Source organism: Camelus dromedarius, chromosome 4 (genome assembly GCF_036321535.1).
Source record: "Camelus dromedarius isolate mCamDro1 chromosome 4, mCamDro1.pat, whole genome shotgun sequence".
NCBI classification, from domain to species: Eukaryota; Metazoa; Chordata; class Mammalia; order Artiodactyla; family Camelidae; genus Camelus; species Camelus dromedarius.
The window spans coordinates 63,500,482-63,523,962 of NC_087439.1; the positions used below are offsets into that span (position 1 = coordinate 63,500,482).

Here is a 23,481-nt window from a genome sequence, read left to right on the forward strand (position 1 = left end):
CCTAGCATGACTCTGAATTTATTTTCTAGTAAAAGCAGGAAAAAATACCTTTTGTGATCATTTGAGAATCTATTTTTTGTTTTCTACAAGCTGGTGGGAATTTTTATACCCCCTAACTCAGAACATCTTAATACAGGCCCAGATTTTCAGAACAATTAGTGATCTCAGGAAAGATTGAAAGGAAAACCCTTTTTTAAAGCTAACATTTGCATAGACTTCTATGCAAGGCCATACATTGGGACATGTATAATTGTATTATTCACTGCAAAGTAATTCATCTTCTCTGTGTACATTATATCCATCCATGAACCTGAATGCTGTAATTTGTGATGTGGAAATGTTCTAACAAACCAAGCATTAATTACAGCAAGATCAAATACTAAGACTTTACAGAAGTACTAATGATGAGAAAGGGTTTATCCTTTTCATAAATTTTTTTTTCATTTGAGGAAGTGTTATTTAGCAAGCATGGAGTGATATTTTTAGTCTAGAGAGTTAATTAATAATTCATTCATGAATAATCATTAAAAGCAATTATTAAAATGTATGTCTAATTTCACAAAGCACAACATTCAAATGTGTGCTTATTCAATGTGGGGACTTTTATCTGCAAGCCTGCTCCTTGTACCCTCTGCATCTCTTAGTACGTTCCTTACTTAGTACCTTTATTAGTACCTGATTAGTGCCCTTTGGACATTTCTTCTCTCCCTCTCTTTCTTTCTCTCCTTATACTTGTATTACAGTGAACACATATAGTCTTATGAATCTGTGTTTACTCAGTTAGTGCTGCCTGTAAGAAGAATAACTAGTAACAGCCAGAGCTGTTGCTTAAATTTATAGTCACCATAATGTAATTTATGTAGATAGACTCTAAAAAGTTATTTGTAATGGGAATGTATATCCTCTGCTTTTGAGCAAAAACACATGTTAAAGAGCTTTTGCTAAATTTAGATTTCCTTTATTCATTTTTGCAATAAGATTTGAAGTGTTATCCTATACTTGCTGCTCAAAAACACCATTTTTACAGATACAGTACATGAGAATAGGTATGCTTCCTCCGTGCTCTAAAATTTGCCCACAATAGAATTTGGATGACCTATTATTTTTTTCTTGCTGTCAAGGTACTGCTTTTGGAAAAGGCTCTTTAAAGAGCATAGGATAAAGGAGCAGTGTCTAATCAATTAATCCATTGGCACAGCTCAGATTATTTGATTAGCTACCTGGATTGCTGGTGTAAAGGATTCCAAACTGACACTTCTACCTCCTGTGCAATGTTTTTCTTCTCTCTCCCAACTTTATGCTCCCTGGTAGTCTACCTTTCCACAATTTTTTTCCAGGAGATGTTATTTACTTCCTGCCCAATGCTACTAAAATATATAACCGTGATGATAGCATTAATCACAGCATGATGTGATATTTTAGAATTATGTTCCCACACTAAACTGTGACTTCTTGAAAGTTAGTTCAGGTCTCAAATAAATTTATGTCAGGGCCCAGCACTGTGCTTGCTACATGACAGAAACTAATAGTTGATTGTTGGCGAATGAATGATTAATTGAACTCCCTTCTAACCGTTCCGAACAATGAGATATAAACCTAGAGCAGGCATTCTTGATCAAAACCCAATATTCTTTATTTGATAAGTCGTAGACTTGGAGATTCTCACTGATGTCTCTGAAATTCACAGAAGTGGACACTGAAAATTTATGTTTTTTATTTTGTTTTATTTTGTTTTGTTAAGGCAGCACTGTTTAAAATAAAATCTTACCTCTAAGTTTTAAGGTACCCCTTTCACCTTACGTATTCTGATTTGGAAAACCCTCTTTTAGTTCTTATTTACATGCATCATATATATTGCAACAATTTATTTATGTGAGGTTATTATAGTACCACAAAAGCTGCTAGTGATTTTGAATTGGTCTGTTAGAAATATCACTGATTGACGTTAGAACATTGATCTAATGTAATCTATTTTATAAGTCTTTAGAAATCTTTCCTTCAATTCAGCAGTGTTTTTCATAGTCCTGTTTGTTAAATAATATGAATATCTCAATAAAGGGCATATGGCTTAGTTTCAAAATAATAGGCCATATCAGTAGCAGAATGTCATTTCAGTATAAAAATTCATTATTAACAAGTAACTAGAATGTAAATGGTTGGAACAGTGTATTTAATACAATGGCACAATTTTATGTGTGTGTGTATATATATGTATATACATATATTTCCAAAAGAATATTTAAGTTACATATATATTTCCAACAAATATACTTAAGTTACATATATATTAAAATAACTTAAAGATATTTTTTCATCTTGATGTAACTTTAGGAAAGAATTGCATTTTTATGGTTACTGGTGTTTGAGGAGTAAAAATAAAATATTTTGCAGGTAATTAGCTGGCATGATAAAATGCATTGTCTATATTGATTTTATTCCCCAATCTATAGAATGCTAAAAGGAACAATTTTTAATTAAGATTTTAGAAACCCTATTAGAATTGTATAGGTAACTATAAAATGAGAGGTAGAAGAGTTAAGAAGAAGAAGAAAACACGTGGGAAAAAGAAACATAACAGTATGGGTACCGAGAAAAATGCTAGAAAAATCAGATCTCAAGTAGGACGGGGGTCACTTTCTGACTACTACTTGTTCTAAGTCACAGGTACACTTAGAAACCTTATTCTTTCTCAAGAAAATTATGACCAGCAATCCACTCAGATAATTTAGCCTCTACAGAAATTTCAAGGTAAAATTGACCAGATTTTGTGGGGCTATTTTCAGAGGGAACTCCTGTGGAAAGCTTAAAACCATGAAGAAAATATATATGCTAAGTGTATTGATATAATGTGTATATTAATAATGCTCTGATAGAGACATGCAGTAAGCACACTGTAACAAAGTATAGAAGTGTTCCTTCGATGTATGTTGGAACTGAGTGTTTTTGTATTTTAAGCAATGTGGTTTAATTTTTGCATTATTTTACCTTAGTTTAACAAATATTTATTGGAAATTCTTCCATGTGCCAAGTAATATGCTATGTACGAGTTTTACTAAAATTACAAATTGGCCTCCACAATTTAATGAATCAAGTGTGCAGTGGTAGGGAAAAAACAGAAACAGATCACAATGCTACAAGGTGAAAAAATGCTACAATAAAGATGCATTAAGTATTATAGGATAATAGCTGGCAAGATTGGAGATAACATGTTGCATGAAGTTACATTTAAGCTAAATTTTGCAAGGATGAGCAGACATGTCCTAGAGCAGGAGGAAGGCAGGCTAAGCAGATCCAGGGAGAAAAGAGTGGTTATAGTATACAGGAGTAGCTATCATATTACTCTACTAGCCAACCTCGTACCATCCACTGTTGTACGCTTACATATGTCTAACTTCAGGCAATCTGGCATCAAGATCTGGACTCTTGACCACAACACTATACTGTGTTTCATGATAATATAGTGTGTTCTGGCAGGACTGAAGCCATTTAGTGCGATTGGATCAAAGAGTTCATGTAATGAAATGATTAAAAATCAAATGACGATTTGTTAAGGCAAGATTCTAAAGGGGCTTATATGCCGTGACAGGGATATAGACTTATCTTACAGGAAATGGTAAATCAGCAGATATTTTTATGTAAAGAGAAACATAATGTTTTTATTTTAGGAAAAAAAGTCAAGACAAGGATCCTGTTTAGGAGGTTTTTGCAATAGAACTTATGAGAAATGAGGAAAATTGGGATTTAGACATGGTGAATGTGATGAACTGGAGGAATTATTTCAGAAATTGGTGAAAATTGAGTCAGAAAAACTAGAGAGATGTAGTAAAAAAAACAGTGTAGACCATGACACCAGATAATTTTTACAGTATTTATTAATTCAGTTATTCCATATAATTTACAATATGGAATTCTTTCAATATTTTGTAATACTTTCAATATTTTACATTATGAGGTTACAATTAGGGCTTCTTTCAACAACGAACAGCCCAATAGTTGAGCTAGAGAGCATATAAGATCAATAAAAAGGTAAAAAAAAGATCTCTTATGAATAATAATTACTAGATTTCAAAGATAATTCTGTACTATTTATTCCCACTCACCATATTCAACATGGCTTATTTCCATGGTGCTATCGACTCAGAAAGATTCATATGAACCATTCATGTTCCATTTAAGAGGTTCAGACAAATTAGGAACATCCTGATGGCTAACCATAAAACCTCGTTTAGCAGTATCCACTTATGGGAACAAGAATGATTAGAGTTTCAAAACCTGAAGAGAGAAGCGTAGTTAGAAATCAGCAGAGCTTCATTAATGTCCTAACTCTTAGTGCTTTACGTCTAAACTTTCTGTGAGATTGAGAGCTACCTATTATCTAGATACCCTTTATCTTTCTCTCTAGCTTAACTTTCCACCACTCTGCTTGACGGTCTCCCCACACTTTAAGTATGTTTCACCTTCCACTAAAACATACCAGATTTTTTTTTCCTATATAAAGAAATGTGACCTGAAATCTGCAAGGATAGTTGTTAATCAGAGGAGGAGCTCCTATCCAAGAAAGCCTTCTGAATATTTGCATGATCCTGGGTATCATAGTAGGGTCGCTTTCAAGAGTAATATGGATCTTGTCCCATTCAGAGCAAATGCCATGATTGTAAAGGATGCTTTTCTTTGAAAAGAAACCAAAGTATGCTAGTAATTTCCAGAGCAAAGCAGTTGAATTCCTCAGTCATGGGGATCGATTATTATGGAACGAAATGAGCACTCACAGTACACAAACTGGAAAACATAATTCTTATAGGAACATCTGTTAGATATGACAATAAACAGGGTTTAAGTTGTTCCACAAGGATTCAGTTTAACAGCTGATTTGATAAAAAAAAATAGAGTGCATTATAAGACTATATGATATATATATAATGGCATCCCATGTAATTTTTTAAAAATTATGTTTTAAAATCTTACCATTTCTTACATGCCACTATTGTAAGTTTATAAACTTCCATTTTAAAATTGTATTTTACCATTTTATTCATATTAATCACTGGACGATGGGTGTTTATATAATTGTAAATTTTGCCCTTTGCAGATCTGTGTATTTGCAGAAATGTTCAGTTCTTCCAAACGATTATAAGATAATTTCACTGGAAAAAATATGAGTTTCAAATCCATTTGCTAATTTTCTGCCTGGATTATTGTTTTTATACAGCTGAATCAAAACCCTTAAAGATTATAGTGAATAGCAGATACAATAATTTTTTAACTATACCGTCTCATTCTTTATCCACACTGGACAAAATTAACAAGCATCTGAAAAAATAGGGTAGACTTGGTTGCCGTTTCATACCTTTTTATATTCTGTGGCAGTTCAGATTACTTGTATTTTTCAAATCACATCAGAATTTAGAATACTTGAACAGCAAAATAAAAGCCATAGATAATTTTAGGTCAACATGTTTGTTTTCATAGATCTATTGGTATATTTTCAAATTTATATTTGCTTTTATTAGCAAGTAACAGAAATTTTTATGAGAAGACAAGCTTAGATAATACTTTTTAAAAACTGTGGTTAGTATCAGTCACAGAATCAACTAATGATATTTGCTGGCTCATTTTTGTAACATCTATAAAAGCATGTGCATTTGCTCCTTGACTTACATAATTTACACTTGATTGTGGAACTGAAAATGATGTACAGTCTTTAAGTTTCAAATTCTGATCAGAGCAATGTCTGCATTATCAAGGGACTCTACTTTGTCCCATTCTAGCCATCTCTCTGAAGACCTGTGCTTATACTTCAACAGTAATACAGTGTTATAAAACTCTGACTAAGCAATTTAGGAATCTTCAAGCATGATTTACTGGGTTTCTGATTACTAGAGTCCATAAAATGTTTACTGAGGCAGGCATTGTCTGTGTGTCACTCGACAGGAATAAGCTAGTTATGATCATGAAACAGACACAAGTCCAAAGAAGAACAGTAAACAATCAGAAGGACAGATAAGGTCAGAGAGAAGTGCAGGGGAAGATCATACAATACCTTCAGTGGGTCACAGCAAAAGTCTTCATTTAATTCCAATTACAAGAGGAAGTAATAGCGGCACTTTACAGGAGCATATGAAATTGATTGCACATTTTAAAAGGAGTTAGTCTCACCTTATTCCAACAGAGCATAGTATCAGTGGAGGTGGAAATAATGTGGTCATTTCATAATCTATTTTGGAGATAGAACAGTTAAGACTTGTAGCTGGGTTGGGTTACAAATAGGAATGACTTCTTGCTGTTTGGTCTGACTATGTGGGTGGATGATAGTGCCATTAACTAATATGGGAAAGACTGACAGCGAGGTATGTTGGTGGTGCGGAGTGGTTAGTTGTGCCTAACAGGCATCCAAAGAGTCAGAAATAGGGTGCTTTTTGTCCTTTGAGATCCCATTTTAAACTGAATCACAAAACTCTGATTTGGTGATTTGGTTTAGCATAGTGCTTTCTGTTCCCAGCGTTGCACTTCAGTTATGACTTATCAAAGCAAATTTATGTTTTCTTATAGCATAGATAAAATTATCACCAACCTGTTTTATCTATGCAAAGGATCATCAGCTGAAGATTTTAAATGGGATACCTCTTTTCTTGGCAAGATCCTCCATGAAAGAAGTTATACAATAAGTAAGAAGATACCAATCCAAGTTAAGAAAACCTAAAAAAAACGTTATATATTCCTTAGAGCCATTTAGTCTTATGGTCAGGATGGATTTTTCCAAGTCTTCTGAGCAATAATAGAAAACTCTTTTTAATGTGTATACTTGACTTAGGTTTATTTGCAAAAATATTGAAAGATCTTAAGATTTTTTAGTAGACACCATAGAAGGAAGCAAAACAGTGTACTTGTAATAAAGCTTTCAAGTCCCTCCTACAGTGGACTGTCACTAGAGTAATTCTCATCAATCTTTATCAATTTATGTCAAGGCAGAGATACAAAAGGATTTTCCCAATGTGTAACTTTTCCTTCCTAAGTCTCTTGATGTAAATGTAAAATATTTAGAATGGCTATTCTATGTTCAAAATAATAACTTCTCAATGGCTGCTTTTGGGGAAGTTAATACAATTAAATACACTCAATGTATGCTCAAAATTAGTATGTAAATACCCAGTCATCACTTCCAACAAAACAATTCAAACAAAATTCAGGTTTTTAAAATCAAGATGATTTCCTTACCTTGAACTATCTGTTAATATTACCGTATTTTCCTATTCAGAATCGAATTATGAGTAAAATGAGAGTTCTTTTCAATTTTCTTATCTGTCATGTTTGTCAGGTAACATTCACATTTGTCCTTTTCTTTCTGTTGTATTTATTATTATAGGTTAAGACATTGAAGTATAAATATATAAATATGCATTTGCTTTCTAACAGGTTACTTTCATTCCAGTGTTGTTCCTCTTTAATTTAAACCTGTTTCACAATATGTATCTTCCTAAAATGCTTATCTTTATTTATATTTAATAAATACACACTGAGCACTTCTGTGCTTCGGGTACCATTCTGATTATTTAGAGAGCCAGCGAAGCCATGCCTTGTACAATCTAGGTGAAAAAACCTTCCGCTGACTCCCCGTTTATCTTTGTCTGTCTTTCGGCATCTGGGCATCTCTCTCTCTCTCTTCCTCTCTCTTTGTCCTTCTGTTTCTCTCTCTTCTAGTCTATACTTTTTAAGTTTTCTAGTTTTGATATTTAGTCAATTGTGATTTAACACTATGACATAGTTTTGAGAGTGAAGAAGAAACACTGAAAGTATCATTACAAGAATAAAAATAAAAGTCTAATGTAGAGAGAGATTAAAACAATGCCAGTTGTGTTAAAATAATTGAAATTATTGGATAAATGCAATTATCTATTTGTGAAGACAGAAAAATTAGTCCAGGATGCATTCTCTGTGATACTAATCTTAATGTTCTGCTTTGTGATACTGATCTCAATGTTCTGATTTGACGTACTTATGTTTAAACACTTCAGTTTAGACATTTTAAATTGTACATCTTTCATTAGCTCTTGCCCAAAAGTCTGAAATTACAATTCTTGAAAACTGGTATTTTTCATAACAAACTTATCAAAATACAATTCCATTGGAAGTACAAATATAATATAGAAAATATTTTTGAAATTTCCCATTTGTGTTATCTCCCATAAAATTCTAAGCAAAGACATGCTGTAATCTAAATGTGTATATGTGTTTGATATTGAGGGGTGGGAAGGTTGAGTGAAAAAGCATTTTGGTTAAATCAATACATTTAAACATTATTTAGTGATTTACATATGTACAGCATTCTGCATAGTTTTGAGGTAATCAAAAGACTACTTAATTATTAGAGTTATTTAGTTTAAGAGATAAAGAGGTAGTTCAGGTTCTCTGTCTCCCCGCCATGGGCCACAGGAGCAAAACGGGGTTGGGGGGCAGGAGGCAGCCTTGCTGAGAGTTCTAGGGGTGCGAGTGCTGCTGGGGTCCATGCTCAAGTGTCTGTGGAGCCATAGGTAGCCTGGCAGTATGGTGGTGAGGGCCCAGTGGGGGCCCTCTTGCATGCAGGATTTGTGGGATCTGGTCTTCTGTGATGCCCCACACAGAGTCAGCCACAAGCTGACCCACCTGGACTTGGGGTGCTGCCTGGGCCTGGGCCCCAGGTCCAGCAGCCTTGTGCTCAGCCTCGTGGGTGCCCAGCATATGTCCCACACAGATAGGCAGCTGGGGACACTGTCAGGGGTCCCCGTCATAGACGTTCCTGTGCCAGACTAGAGGAGACACCATTTGGGAAGATTCCAGAGAGCCTCTTGTGGCTGCTGCCTGCTGAGCGGCTGCCAGCCCTGTGAACTATGGCCGACCCTACAAACTGTCCACTGTGGAGGTTTTTGCTGCCACCTTTTGCATCCGGAGCTTTTCGGACCTTGCTGTCTTTTGGCTGTGGAAGTTTAAGTGGGGCCAGGGCTTGCTGGACATGAACCAACAACTTCTGGATAAGCATGTGGCCGGCAGCAGCCTGGAGTGGCTGCTCCCGGCAGAGAAGTATCTCCTGGCAAGGACAAGGGGGAGCCCTGGGAGGAGGAAATCGACCCCTTTGATGTGAATTCAGGGCAGGTGTTGGCAAATCCCAGCAGGCCTGTGGGTGATGCCCAGTTGCCCGTGGACAGTGATGACAGTCTCAAGGATGAATGTGAGGATCAAGGCCCAGAAACCAAGGACAGACGATACAGCAGCAGCAGCCTGAATGAGGAGGAAAGGGGAGGAATAGGGGCTGGGCCAGTGCTCCAGCAGAGGTTGGGAAAGGACTTAAGAAATAGCAAGGACACTGAATGCACAGACATACATTTTTTGAGGCTGGGTGATGAGGAAATCTAGAGATGGCAGTCGGACCATGGGGAAACCGACAGACAGTTGTGGTAGTCCTGACCCCATGCAGGACTGGACTTTCCCAGGTCTACTCCCAGTGCTTCTAATGCAGCCTCACTGGGTCCTGCCCGAGACCCTTCTCAGTCAAGCAGGGAATCAAGAAGAAGAAATAACAACAACAACAACAACAACAACAACAACAACAATAATAAATGGTTCATTCTATCCGTTTTTTCCAGCAATTGTACAGAAACCTATGAATGTAAGACTTCCACAGGTTTATGTATTGAGTCAGAATGTTGCTTTTTATTTTTCTTTCATGCACAAGTCCTTTATACTATCTTAATCATGCTTTATAATTTCTAGGTTGAACCATACAGAATTGCCTTTTTTCTAGGTGAAATAATAATCAAATATCAGCATTTAATAGGGTTCAGCTTACTATTGGTTCAAATTACTATTTTGAATTCTTTGAGGAAAGTGCCTGTGCTTTTCTTCACCCATTCTGAAAGTTCCTGTTTTTTCTGTATGACACAAGGAAACAGTATTAATCTGTGCTTAAAAAGGCAAGAATTTCAAATATATAGTGTTCTAAGACACCATAACAAGATGCTATCATTCCTTAAAAAAATATTAAGGATAAAGTAGTATTTTCAACTAAATTAATAATAGCATAAAAACTTTTTAAAAAATGTTCTGCTGATAAGAAACAGACTTTATAATGTTAATTTGGCTTTTAAAAACTATTGTGATTTTTATCACCATATTATTTTTATAAAATTATGAAATTACTGTTATCCCTTTAGCAAATAAATACAAGGTATATGAAAAATTAACATGAAAAAGTTTGAAGTTCTCTCCTAAATACTTTCTAGATCTAATGATTGTTCCACGTGCCATGCAATCAGAATCTTGAATGAGATTTTGAAGAGAGATAAAGTTCTTCCTTTTACTAGTGTCTTTGAACATTTCAGTAATTGCAAGGCCAATTAAAATTTTATTGGATGGTTATATTTTTTATTGACGCAGATGCAACTTAAGCCATTTATAGTGTTAAGGGTAGAAATAGAAAAGGGATTGCCTTTTTAATCACATGATATTATCTATTTATGCTTTAATTTTTTTTAAATATTCTTTGTTGGCTCCAAAAGTAGTCGAGAATTTAATATGATCATTTTATTACCCATCAGTCAGCATTACAGATGCTCTGTTCTAGCTTATTGGTTTCCTTATTGGTTACTAATCACACACACCTATTACACCTACTGCGTTGTTTGGTTTGTTTTTTCCCTGCTTCTCTAAGCCTCAAAACCACTTCTTCTAGAATATTATTCCTTTATTTCTTATAACTATTTTAATTCTTAAAGACAACCTGAGAACTATTTTTTTTCCTCTTCTCTTCAGTTTCTTTTCAGAGCTCAGATCACTTTTGCCTAGGTAAGTCCTCAGTGAAATAACAGTGAGTCCTACGAGTTACATCATGTGGATAAATTGCTGTCCGTGTGTTAGAGTGATCCCTGCACATGACAGATTGACAGAGAGTTTACATCTTCTGCAGAAGCCAGCATAAAGCTAAACATCTCAGTGCTCCACACGTTTGAATTTGATATGAATAGCTTATTGCATGACTAAAGATGCTTCCTTCTAAATATATACTTTGATTATATGTTAACTATTGTCCCCAATATTCAGAATTTAAAATATGGTATGTATTTACACACATGGGACTATGTATATGTGTGTGTATAGTACAAATATCACCTGTGATAGATGAGGAAAGTTATAAAAACAAGTCATTTTGTCTCTACCTAATATACATAGTTTTTTAATGTATATAATGTTGTTAATGGTGATATTCAAATTGTTTTTGCATTCCATCTATATTGCCTTTGTTTTTTCCTAATTCTTTTTATAATATATTTCTTCTTATTTCAAAAAGAAATAGCATTAAGAACTACTTTATTTTTACATCAAATTATTTTTAGTGGTTATTTATTATAAAACCTAACCAGACTTTAGTATTAATATAGTCATGAATATTCCTACTTTTAAATATTTAAATAATACACTGCTTAAGATTTCTATACTTTGGAAAGTCATCTCTCTATCAGTTACATAGCACCAAGTATTTCTGTGGAAAAAATAGAAATTTGCAATATATACTAATAAACTTTAATTGTGTCAGCAAGGAGGCAGAAATTCCGAAAATTATAGACTTTTAAATGTGTGAATTGCTTGCAAGTTAGAAGGCCTAGGTAATTATTTATCTTAGATGGGTAGTGTACAACAAAACCCAGGGACAGTGATAATTGAGGTGACTTCATCTAGCTTCAACTCTGTTATCACATAAAAGGAGCAATCTGTTTTTAATCTAAAATTTGACACGAATAAACTTGTTTTATGAGTTTCTTGGTGCTTACTAAAACAAAGAAAGCAGCAATTTAAGAGAGTTAGGTTTATAACAATCTTTTGAAGACCCTGTAGCTAGAAATTAATCAGAATAATGGTGAACTATTAGAAAATAATTGGAGTAATTAAAAAGCACAAATCGAGTCAAATTACAAGGAGTGAAAGGCAATATCCTTTTGTTTCCCTATCATTCAACCAGGGTATATTTTCCTTATTATTCATGAAAGAGCTCCTTTGAGTTTGTGACTTACAATAAAAATTGACTGTGGCTTTTCCCACACAGGCTTCCAGAATCAAATTGACTTTTGACAAAAAATTAGGATGAATGCCAAGAGACATTTTGTCATAAAATAACCACCGTTTATGTTTTTACACAATGATTACAACTTATGAGAGAATTTAATGGTTACATCAATAACTTTATTTTGTTTCACCATTGACACTGTATGTTTGAAATGAATTATTAATTTGTGATTTATCTACCACAAATAGTACAAGAGGCTAATAGAAATGCTTTACATTTTTTATACTGTAGAGTTAACCTTTTCTACTCACTGCACATTGTAGAAGTGAGTCTTACAGAACTGATCACTTCTGGATGTATAACCTACTAATTACATGTTTCATGATTGTCTTGTCTCCAGCTTTCACATCCAGTGTGAGGTCACAAGCCATTCAATTCACAAACTGAGTCACCATCCCTAAAGTATTTCTATGATAAAACCAAGGAAATATTTCCCTAGAAAGTCAGGGTTAATTGTGTGTGCATTTCTTTGGTTTTTTGGTTTTGTTTCCCCATGAAGACCTAGCTCTGTAACTTTAAATTTAAAATTCACTTTGGGGAGTTTTCATATCAAATTTAATCACACACAGCATGATTTTTTTTTAACATAGACATTTACCTGAATAATCTTATCATCTAAGCTTAAAAAATAAATATGTATATGAGACTATTCATGAAATTCAGCCTAAAAAAAGTGAATCCAAATATGTTTGTAATTTGACAAAGTTTGGATAATGCATGTGACCCAGACAGGAAGGTGATGATCGAGTCGTAGCTTATAAATTATGATCACTGTATATTTGTGAACTGTGCCTATCAGAAGACCTTGTTGAGAGCAAGATAGTTCCAGGGAATATAGGAAGAAATGAGTAACAAGAATGCCTGTTCATTTAGATTTCACTGCTTGATGAATAACTCAATTCATTTACAGCTTTGATGATTAAAATTGAATTAATTTCAACACTACATCTGTGAGGGAGATGGAAGGCAAGATTATCACATTGCATTGAAAGATACATTGTCTATTTGGAATGGGAAAATTATACAACAAGAAGGATTGTAATCAAAAGTATATTTCTATATTCTATCTAATATCTACCTCAGAATTTTATTTCTTATATATACCTGGGGTCTTGTCAACAGCTAAGAGAAAAATGCCAGCCAAGTTTCTTACAACTGGTAGGGGAAAATGCTCCTTTGTGAACCACAATTTTGTTATCCCTCCATTCCTTGTTTTGGTTGGCTGTGTTCCTTGCTTAACTTGGTGGAGGATCTTGGTAAGCTAGCACAAAATTATCTAAACCAAATTCTATTAAGGACTTTGTTTTGAATAGCCTCTAAAATTTTGTTTTGGCTTTTAATTTCTTAAATTCTGAATTTCACATTTAGGAAAGTAGATTTCCTGAATACTTTCATATGTTAACAGTACTGGAGGATCAAAGCAGAAGACCGTGGTTATGCAATTGGTCATGACAATGGAAGAGTGAGGGGTAATATTCCGTCCCCTGAATTGGCTTTCTGCTCTTCCTTGCTGTGTACATCAGTCAATTCGCTTTCATTGCCCATTCCTCTGTCTGTTGGTCTCTGTATTACTGTGAGTTCTGTCTCCTTTTCTCTCTCCTTGTCTCTTCCCAACTCCCTTCGGCCCCTCTCAGTCTTATTCCTCTAATAACTATACATATACATGGGAACATAATTGCAGCTGTGTCTGTGGGTCGGTGTATGTGTGTGTTACCCTAAGAAACAGAACCATGCCTTAAAATTGCAGCACACTTACATTGATCACACCTTCACTAATTGCATCTCCTCAGATCCTGGAGGCACTCACCACTTCCTCAGTTAGATGATAGAGGATTTATTGTCATGAGATTTTTACCTTTGTACTTTAATCCTACAGTAGTAAATACATGCATTTCCCCAAAGTGGGGCACTCAGTAGCTTCAAAATCCCTCTTTTTAGATAATCATTTTGCTTCTTAAGCTACTTATCATAATACGTAAAACATTAACCTTTAATCTCATATTTACCTTTGTGATAGACTTTACATTAATGAAGAACTTTCAGGTAGATTAATTGTACTGAAATTTGGCAAGTAACTTATTTGAAAAGATGCTTTTAACTTATTTCTCAGAATATGCTAAGGCTTATAAAATTGTCATTTGTTTTTATTCCAAATTGGATATTCTGTCGTTCCTTTTAGTTTTTAGATTTTTTTGTGTGTGTTGATTCAAATTCAGAAACCATGCTAAAGAAAAACTAGAGAGGAATAAAGTAAGCTTCAAGTTGTTCTAGGAAGATGCTATCCCATATGAAGTGAGTGGTAGTGCAGCTGCTCTCCTAGTCTGCTATGAGGATGTTTTAGGGTGAAAGGATTTTTAGAAGAAGAAATCCAGGATATAGACACAGATTACTAAGGGTTCTTAATAGCAATACTTCCCAGACTTTTAGGTTCTCTGAATTAGCAAATTTTTTTATTAAATTGGAGGGATGGGTGTATGGTTGCTAACTCTAATTTGCCAAGGAAAAGCATTAAAAATTTCAGTTAGCAATTACTATTAGAGAAAGAATATTTCACACACACACACACACACACACACATGCACAATGAGAACATAAACTCAAAATATATGGACCTTTACTAGTAATGATACCTAGCAACCATATGCCAGTATATTTTAATATAAGTGCTTAAAAAACCTGAATGCTGGTAAGTTATAAAATTACATGACACATAATATCTTCATTAAGAATTTTTGACAAGTCTGAGCTCAAAATCTGTTGACAGTGCAGCACCAACTGCCACTCTAACCTTGTTTCCCCCTTTACTTTGTTTTCTATCTATTAAATTTAAATATTCTGGGAAAAATGAGGTAAGCCATGGAAATATGGCCTTTAGATCTCCAGGATCCACTTTCTTTTCTTCAGACAAGAGAGAAATGGTTAAGGCTAGTTAGGGCTGTAGAAAGTGGGGACATTCCCTAAGCCAGCCAGCTTTGGGCTCTAATGGTGGAAAGGAAATCAGAGAAAGCGTTAACTGAGGACTAAGTAATCCATGAAGAATTCTTAGACTGGCAGCAAACGGCGAACAATTGGGAATGATGTTCCCATAGTATTTTTTGAAACAAGCTTAAAAATGAAATATTTGTCTTTCACTTGATTATTAGGGGGCATATGATTTTGTTACAGAGTATTATAACTTGCATATTATTAGATACTTGTTTTCAAACTTTTGGTGCTGGTATAGAGGAACACAATTGCTTTTCTGACTTTTTTCAAGATTCACCTACTAATTTTAATAATTTGTAGAATCCTTTTGATTTTTTATATGTACAGAAACATGTTTTTAGCAAATTACCATGATTTTACTTTTTTCCTTTTCTATCTTTACACCTTTATTTCTTTTTCTTTCCTTATTGCCCTGGCTAGGACCCTGAGTAAAATATTGAACAAAAGTGGCAATAATAGGAATCAGTCTTTTCTTTTCAAGTGGAAACAAAGCTTTTAATATTTCACTATTAAGCATGATGTTTGCTGTAAGGGTTTTGTTAATAATCGTCATCAAAGTAATGATTCTTCCTTCTATTCTTAGTTTGGCAAGAATTGTTTTCGTTTGTTTGATAGTTTGATTGTTTACTTATATTAATCAGGATTAGGTGCTGTATTTTTATCAAAGGTTCATTTTGCATTTGCTGGGTGCCCGTGTAATTTTTCTTCTTTATTCTGTAATATGGCAAATTACACTCATTGATTTTTAACACGTAAATTAACCTTGTGTTCCTGGAATAAACCCAACTTGGTCATCACATATCACTGTGTGTGTGTGTGTGTGTGTGTGTGTGTGTGTGTGTACACGCATGTGTGTATCTTCATTCCCGACTTCGGTTTGCTATATACATTCATTGTTTAGGATATTTAAGTCATTGTTTATGAGAGTGATTAGCCTGTAAAATTCCATTATTGCAATGTCTTGCCAGGTCTTAGTATCAGGTTTGGGTTGGTATTATAAAATGGAAAAAGGAAAAGTCTTCTTCTCTATATTTTGTAAAAGATTGGTATTTCTTTCTGGGACATTTGAAAGAATGGTGAGGATATTTGGCCCTGCAGTTTTCTTTATGGAAAAGTTTTAAATTGTGGATTGAGGTTATTTGATTGATATAAAATAAGTTAATTATATTTCTTCCTGTGTCAGTTTTGGTTAATTGGGCTTTTCTAGGAATTTGTTCATTTCATTTATTTTTAGAAATTTATTGGCATAAAGCTATTTATAATTACCTCTTATTTTTTTAATCCTCCTGTGATCTGTAGTGTTGGGGTCATTTTCATTCCTGACGCTGGTACTTTGTGTTCTTGATTCCTCTTGCCAGGGTTTAATAATCGTATCCATTGTTTCAAACAGCAGTCTTTTAACTTAGTTGATCCTCTCTGTTGTACACTTATTTTTTATTTACTTAACTTCCACTCTTATACACAAATAGTCTACATGGAAAAAACTAAAAATATTCTTAAGGGAAAAAAAAGTCTAAATAAATGAGATAATCCCTTTTTACAGATAAGAAGCCTGAAATAATAAAAATACATCAATTATCCTGAAGTTGATTTGTATAATAAATGCAATCTGAATAAATATCCATTCAGATTTTGTCCTTTTTGGTTTATTTTACAAGTCAAATAAATTCTGAAATTCATATGAAGATGCAAAGTTTCAAGAGTAAACAAAATACTGAAGGAAAAACAAAGCTGGAGAACAAAAATTACTAAATATCAAGATTTATTTTAAAGCTACAGGACATAAGAGTATATGCTTTTGGTAAAAGAGCAGAGAAATGTACTAAGTAAATTAACTCTCACAAAGATTCATGAGAGAGTTGGCATTGAAGACTTGCAGATGAAGGTCATATTTTTGAATAAATGATGCTAGAGCAATTAGATACCCATATAGAAAAAAATAAACCCTGACATCTTTCTCACACCATGCTCAAAATTTAATTCTAGGTAGATTGTGGATATAAATGTGAAAATTAAAATAAGAAAACAAGAGAATATTTTCATTACCTTGAGGTATAGCAGAGCACACCCCCCAACTATGAAGAACAAGATTGACAAATATTAAATATGATTATATTAAAATTAAAACTTCTGTTTGTCAAAGGTCATAATTTTGAGAATGACAAGTCACTTAGTGGAGGAAGACTTGTAATGCATATAACTGACAAATATACTTTATCCAAAATAGAAAAAGTAGTTCATTTCAGTAAGACAAAGGCAGACAACACAATAGAAACATGTGTAAAAGCTTAAAGCAGAACTCCTCAGAAGAGGATATCCAGTGAACAACTGTACATGTGGAATGCTGCCCAACATAATTATTAGAGAAAAGCAAATTAAAGTAATAATGAAACACTCATATGCATTCATGAGACTGGCTTAAATTAAAGCAGCAAATGTTGGTGAGGACATGGAAGAGGAGGAAGTCTCACACACAGCAAGTGGGAGTTTAAATTGGTACAGTCACTTAGGGAAACTGTTTAGCAGTAGCTATTCATACTAAAATATACCTATCATGTATCTACATCTGTAACTGTATCTTTATTTGTATGTATCCATGTGTATATCTACGAAAAGACAAGTTCAAGAATGTTCATGATTTGGTAACAACCTCAATTTCAATCAGTAGAAGTATGGAGTAATTTTGGTATAGGTACACGAAGGAATAATATATAGCAAAATAAAGTAAATGAATGACTGCTTTCAATATAACATGATCAAATCACACAAAGAGAATGTTGAATGAAAAAGAAGAGAAACAAAAGCACACATACTCTATCATTCACTTGTATCATTTTATTTATACACAAGTAGAACTAACTGTGCTTCTAGAAGTCAGGTTGCCTTTTGAAAGGTGAGAGTGTAGTGATTGTGAAGAGACACAGAGGGAACTCTTAGGCATTGACAGTGTTTTATATCTTCGCCTGGGGGTGACTGCACAAGTGATTTACCTTGTGAAAATTTACTGAAGTGTAAATTTATGATCTGTTCACCCTTCTATGTATGTTATATTTCAAAAATATATTTATTTAAAAATTAAATATCCAAAATACACAGAATATAACTTTAAAATTATCTGTGTTTTTTTTTTCCTGGCCAACAAATTGAGAATTCTAAGGACTCCTTGATTTTTCAGATAATAAAACTACTCTGATAATCATCTCTGTATTTTTTCACTGAGAATAGATTTGTAGTTTCATAAAATCTAGGTCTAAGGCTGATCTGTTATTGTTCTTGCTATTAATAATTTATATCCCCAAGCTACAAATGGAGAAAATTCAGGACACCACCACATTGTTCTTTTGGATGATAAGATCTATCTTCCCACCAAGGGGTATGTTTTGAATTATATGTTGTTAAGAATAAGAAAATATCTGTCAATAAATTACAGCTCACCTCTGTAATACACACAACCAAACTCATGGTGGAAGCTGGCATGTCTCCTTTCCGAGTCCTTGTAACTAGTGGATTATTTATTCCTGAGTCTTTGTCATATATATGCACAGATTGTTGTAAAGGTAACTAACAGGATTGTTGTCTCTCATTGAGCAGAAACAGTAAAAAGTGCTAAGCAGAGGGAAAATATATTTTTGTTAGTCGCAGGGGAGTTTTTGATGTGTGTGCTTGGGAATGAGGTAAGAAGAGTAATTTGGGACTGCTGGCTTGCGCTTAGGAGTCAGTAACTACTTGTGCATAAAGGCAGCAGTCTAGGCTGTTGCCTTCACGTCATAGAGGAGTCCATATTTCTTTTTGCTGAGAAAGAAGCTAATGACCTCCAGACCTGGGCCATCACGAAATAATGACTTTGCCTAATAGAGTCATGGTCTGAATCTGCCAGAGGTCACCAGGGGATAATAAACAGCCACGAGGGTTGTCATTTTTAATGTAAGTCATACAAGTAGACCTCAGGGGTTTTCCAGAATCATATGACTGAAGTTGTCACCTTATTAAAGGCCTTGACCTAAAATGGATAAAGGATAGACTCCCAATTAAAAGGAAAGCAACATAAACCACTCACTCTGAACCTATCAGTTCACTGATGGAGCACAAGTCAGTGAAGGAAAAAGCCAGCCAGATCTGTGGTGGAGTCAGTCTCTCACACAAATAAATTATGTAAGGATCTGATCTACACTTCCAGCCCCAAACCACATATCCATTAAGAAGCTCAAAGGCTCATCTACTCAATGCTGTTCTTTATATCACTCTCAGAAACAAGACCTGTGTCTCCCCAAGCAGAGAAAAGGATGATAGTGGAAGAGAAACACACAGTGACCGTTCTAGGCCCAATAATAAGCTGTGGTGATAAGACTATTAGGCCAGCTACAGTTTCATTAAAGCTTTTGGAAGTTAAGATATGTCAATGTCAGACTCTTTATTTTTTATGTATTTAATTTTACAGAACAGATGTCTAAATGCTAGCCACTAGTAAGAGCACCAGAGAAGGATCATGCAACTCACTTTCTGGAGCTAAGAAAAGCCTAATCTCTTGCAGCAAACAGTAGGGTCCCAAAGGAGATGGAGTGAAACATCTTTTCTATTCATTTATTTAGACAAACTGCTACTGCAGTGGACTAAGATCACCTCCCCTCAAATAAAGTATCAAAACTTTTATGTAGGGCAATATTTTCTAGTTTAAGGCCAGTGCCAGTATAGACTTAACATAATATCTCTCATCTTCTCTTTACAGATCTTTCTCAACTTACGGTGGGGTTACAAAACCATTGTGAATTGAAAATATCTTTTAAGTAGAAAATGCATTCAGCACACCTACCCAAATGAACATCCTTAAACCTAACTTAAACGTGTTAGAACATTAGCCTACAGTTGGGCAAAATCATCTAACACAAAACCTATTTTATAATGAAGTGTTGAGTATCTCATGTAATTTACTGAATACTGTACTGAAAGGGAAGCAGGATGGTTGTAAATGTATCGGATGTTTAGCTCTCGTGATCAGTGGCTTACTGGGAGCTGTGACTGGCTGCGGGTGTCCAGCTTCCAAAGATATCACTGTGCCTCATAGGGCTACCCCTGGGGAAAGGTCAAAATTCAAAACTCAAAGAACAGTTTCTACTGAATGCATATCGCTTTTGCATCACAGAGTAGGAAAACTGTCAAACCACTGTAAGTAGAGGGCTGTCTGTATTAAAACATACGATACTGGCCCCAGTAATTACAAGAAAATTTAAATATATTCCTCAATTGCTTTTTCTTTACTGAATTCAGAGAGCTTTTCCAAGGCCTGAGCATGGAGTAATGCATGGAATATACTGGTTTTGAATGATTAATCTGCTAATAATAAATGGATTAAAATTTGAAGATGTTAGAAACATTTAAGACCCAGAAGAGATTGACATGGAATGATGAGGGCTTAGACCAGAGTGGAGGCAGTGGAAACTGCATGGAAGTTACAGATAATGACAGCAATAATACAATCTGTGTTGAGGCTTGTTAATATTTTTAATTGTTTTGTGTGGCTGCTTCACAGAATGTCCTTCTAGTAGAGAATATCAACACAAACCTTATCAAACTTAATAAAAGCACCTGACCAGGTAGATATTATTCCAAGTGCTTCATAAAAGTAAAATGCAGAATGCTTAGCCTCTGGTCATATCTCTTCTGCTTTTAATAATAATAATAATAAAAACTTGAGAAACTATTCTCAAAAAATTGGTATTGAAATTACTGTATTCTAAACACCCCATGCATGTATCTCTTGTTTGCGCTTTCATCACAATAAGGCAAAAACACCTTGAAGGCAAGGATCATTTTGTGTCCTCCTTAGTTCCTAAGACTAATTGAAAACCTCAGTTTTTTCCTTCCTACGTTAGGAAAAAAATTTTTTTTTCCTACTTTGTTTCTCTCCCCTGTGAGTCTCCTTGGCGTGAGTCTCACACAAAAGACTCACATTTCTGACACTTGTGGTCACCAAATGCGTGGAGGTTTCCCCATACCAAGTAATACTCTGTGACATCAGTGGGGAGTCCTACAATTTAATTCAATCCTAACGCTATTTGAAGATTGCATCAGATTTCACAGGTAAAGGATCAGTCCCACAAGTCCACCTCCCGTCCCCGCTTCAGATCCCAGCTGCAAGCGCAGGTTATCACCTGTGCCCTGACCAACCAGCTATAGATCTAAGGCCCCAAAGACCCACCCCCGCCTTGGGTTCAGTTAATTTGCTAGAGCAGTGCACAGAAATAAGGAACGTGCTTACATTTACTAGTTTATTAAAGGATCTTATGAAGGATACAGGTGAATGCCTAGATGCAAAAGAGGCGTGGGGCAAAGTATGTGGGAAGGGGCGGAGCTTCCACGCCCCCTCTGCTTCCACTCTCCTAGAACCTCCAAGAGTTCGCCAACTCAGGAGCTCTCCGAATCACCTACTATTGGGATTTTATGGAGGCTTCCTCGTCTAGGCAGGATCAATTATTAACCACATTTCCAGCCCCTCTCCCCTCCCTGGAGGATGGAGGTGAGGCTGAAAATTCCAAGCTTCTAATCATGGCAGTGTGTGGGGTGACCAGCTCCCATCCAGGAGCCATGGGAGGAGCCCACCCAGAGCTGACTCATTAGAACAAAAGGTGCTTCTAGTGCTCTTATCACTTTGGAATTTACAAGGATTTTAGGAGCCCTGTGTCAGGGACAAGGTCAAAGACAAATATTAGAACAAGAGATGCCCCTGGGTGTTCTTCTCACTTAGGAAAATATGAGAGTTTTAGGAGCTCTGTGCCAGAAACTATGGAAAGAGACCAAAATATACATTTTCTGTTATCCCACACCGATACACCATGTGATTCTGAATGAAAGATAATGTTTTGATCATGCATAAGGTTCAGTTTTACAGTTATTCAACTGCTATTCATCTCATATGTATTTTTTATATACTGCATTTTAGGACTTGTGGTAAATCGTTTTAATATACATGAAAAAGAAGTAAAGCAGGGCTTCTAGTTTGGCAAAGGAAAAAGCTATAACGGATTCAAAATAATTGGACCCAGAAGATGCTTTGCTCCTGCTATTTTGACCTAGTGTAGATTTTAAAATTATTTCCTGGATTGATTTGTATTTAGGCAATTTAATTTCTGAACATATTTTTGGACATAATTGCCTTTTTTTCCCTACCAAATTTACTTCTGTTGGATAAATTATCTTCTTGTAGATCTTCAAATAATGGTTTGCTTCATTAGGACATGTTATCTGATGGGTTTTCTCACTTGTGGGTTTTCTTTTACAGCTTTCATTTTTTACTGAGTCCCATTTTCTCAAGTCAAATTTTGTGCATCCTCTGTCAATTTTTTTTTTCAAAACAAAATCTGTTGTATGCCATTTTATCTGTTATTCGTTTTATTGCAGGCTGATTAGTTCCAAAAGTAACAATTTATTTTAAGCATGAGTCTCTGGAACAATTTAGACCAGCAGCAGTTCTGAGATTGTATTGACTATCAGGCAGAGCAGGGTCAAAACAACCTTTGAGTCAGATGGCAAGGTCCCAGTGTCCTGCCTTCAGCTAAATACATATAATTGTGAACACATCAGAATCTGAACTCCTCAGAATCTGAAGATAATTGCTATTATTACTTAGTTTTAGATATCCTGCAGTTCTAAGAAAAAGAAAAAATAATTTTAGATAGTGCTGTCCTGTCTGTGGAGGGTATTGAATTCTTGATTAATGAACCGTAATCTGGTCAATTCATTAATTAATGTGAATTAATATGAATATTAATTCTTATTTTCCCAGACGTATGAACCAGTATCATTCCTCAAACACCTTATTCTTTCTATTCTTCATCCATGACAACTCCACCATCTGAAATGACCTTTTTTTTTTACCATCTCTGCCAGTTGTTAACTCATCAATAAGTCTTATCTGATTACCCCAACCAAAAAAATCTTTCTGTTTTCTGAGTGCCAATAGAAAACTGTACCCATCCTTTCATATCCTATTTGATATCTGAGGTGATCTCTCATTATCTTTCTCCTCTGCTTGATTACATGTTTACTGAGAGTAAGAATAAACCTTATTCATAATAGTGTTTCTATAATCCTTGGTACAATGTCTTTCCTTTGTTGGGTAAATAAATACATATGTCAGGTGAATAAATTTTTGATTGCTGCTTAGACAGAGAATAGGTGACCATGAACTTACAGTGGAGGAACTCAAAGCCCATCCTCAACTTGTCACAAAATTTCGGCACAGATTTAGACAAAGCATTCTTAGAATTCACAGTGGATAATTGCTAATACAACAAGTCGCTGCTTACCACTGTAGCTTAAATGGGAAGGAAAGGTAATTAAAAACTGGCAGCTCTCAGAAAACAAATACATAATTCTATGAAAACTATGATGGAAGATTAGAAACTTAG

At 34.8% G+C, this 23,481-nt stretch overlaps 1 protein-coding gene and 1 pseudogene across 4 annotated transcripts in view; both read left to right on the forward strand.

The window, feature by feature from the left end:
* The window catches only part of ERBB4 (erb-b2 receptor tyrosine kinase 4), a 984,076-nt gene that overhangs the window by 588,305 nt on the left and 372,290 nt on the right, over nucleotides 1-23,481 (forward strand). The gene's annotated exons all lie outside the window — the stretch shown is intronic.
* Nucleotides 8,253-9,396, forward strand: LOC116153078 (18S rRNA aminocarboxypropyltransferase-like; annotated as a pseudogene).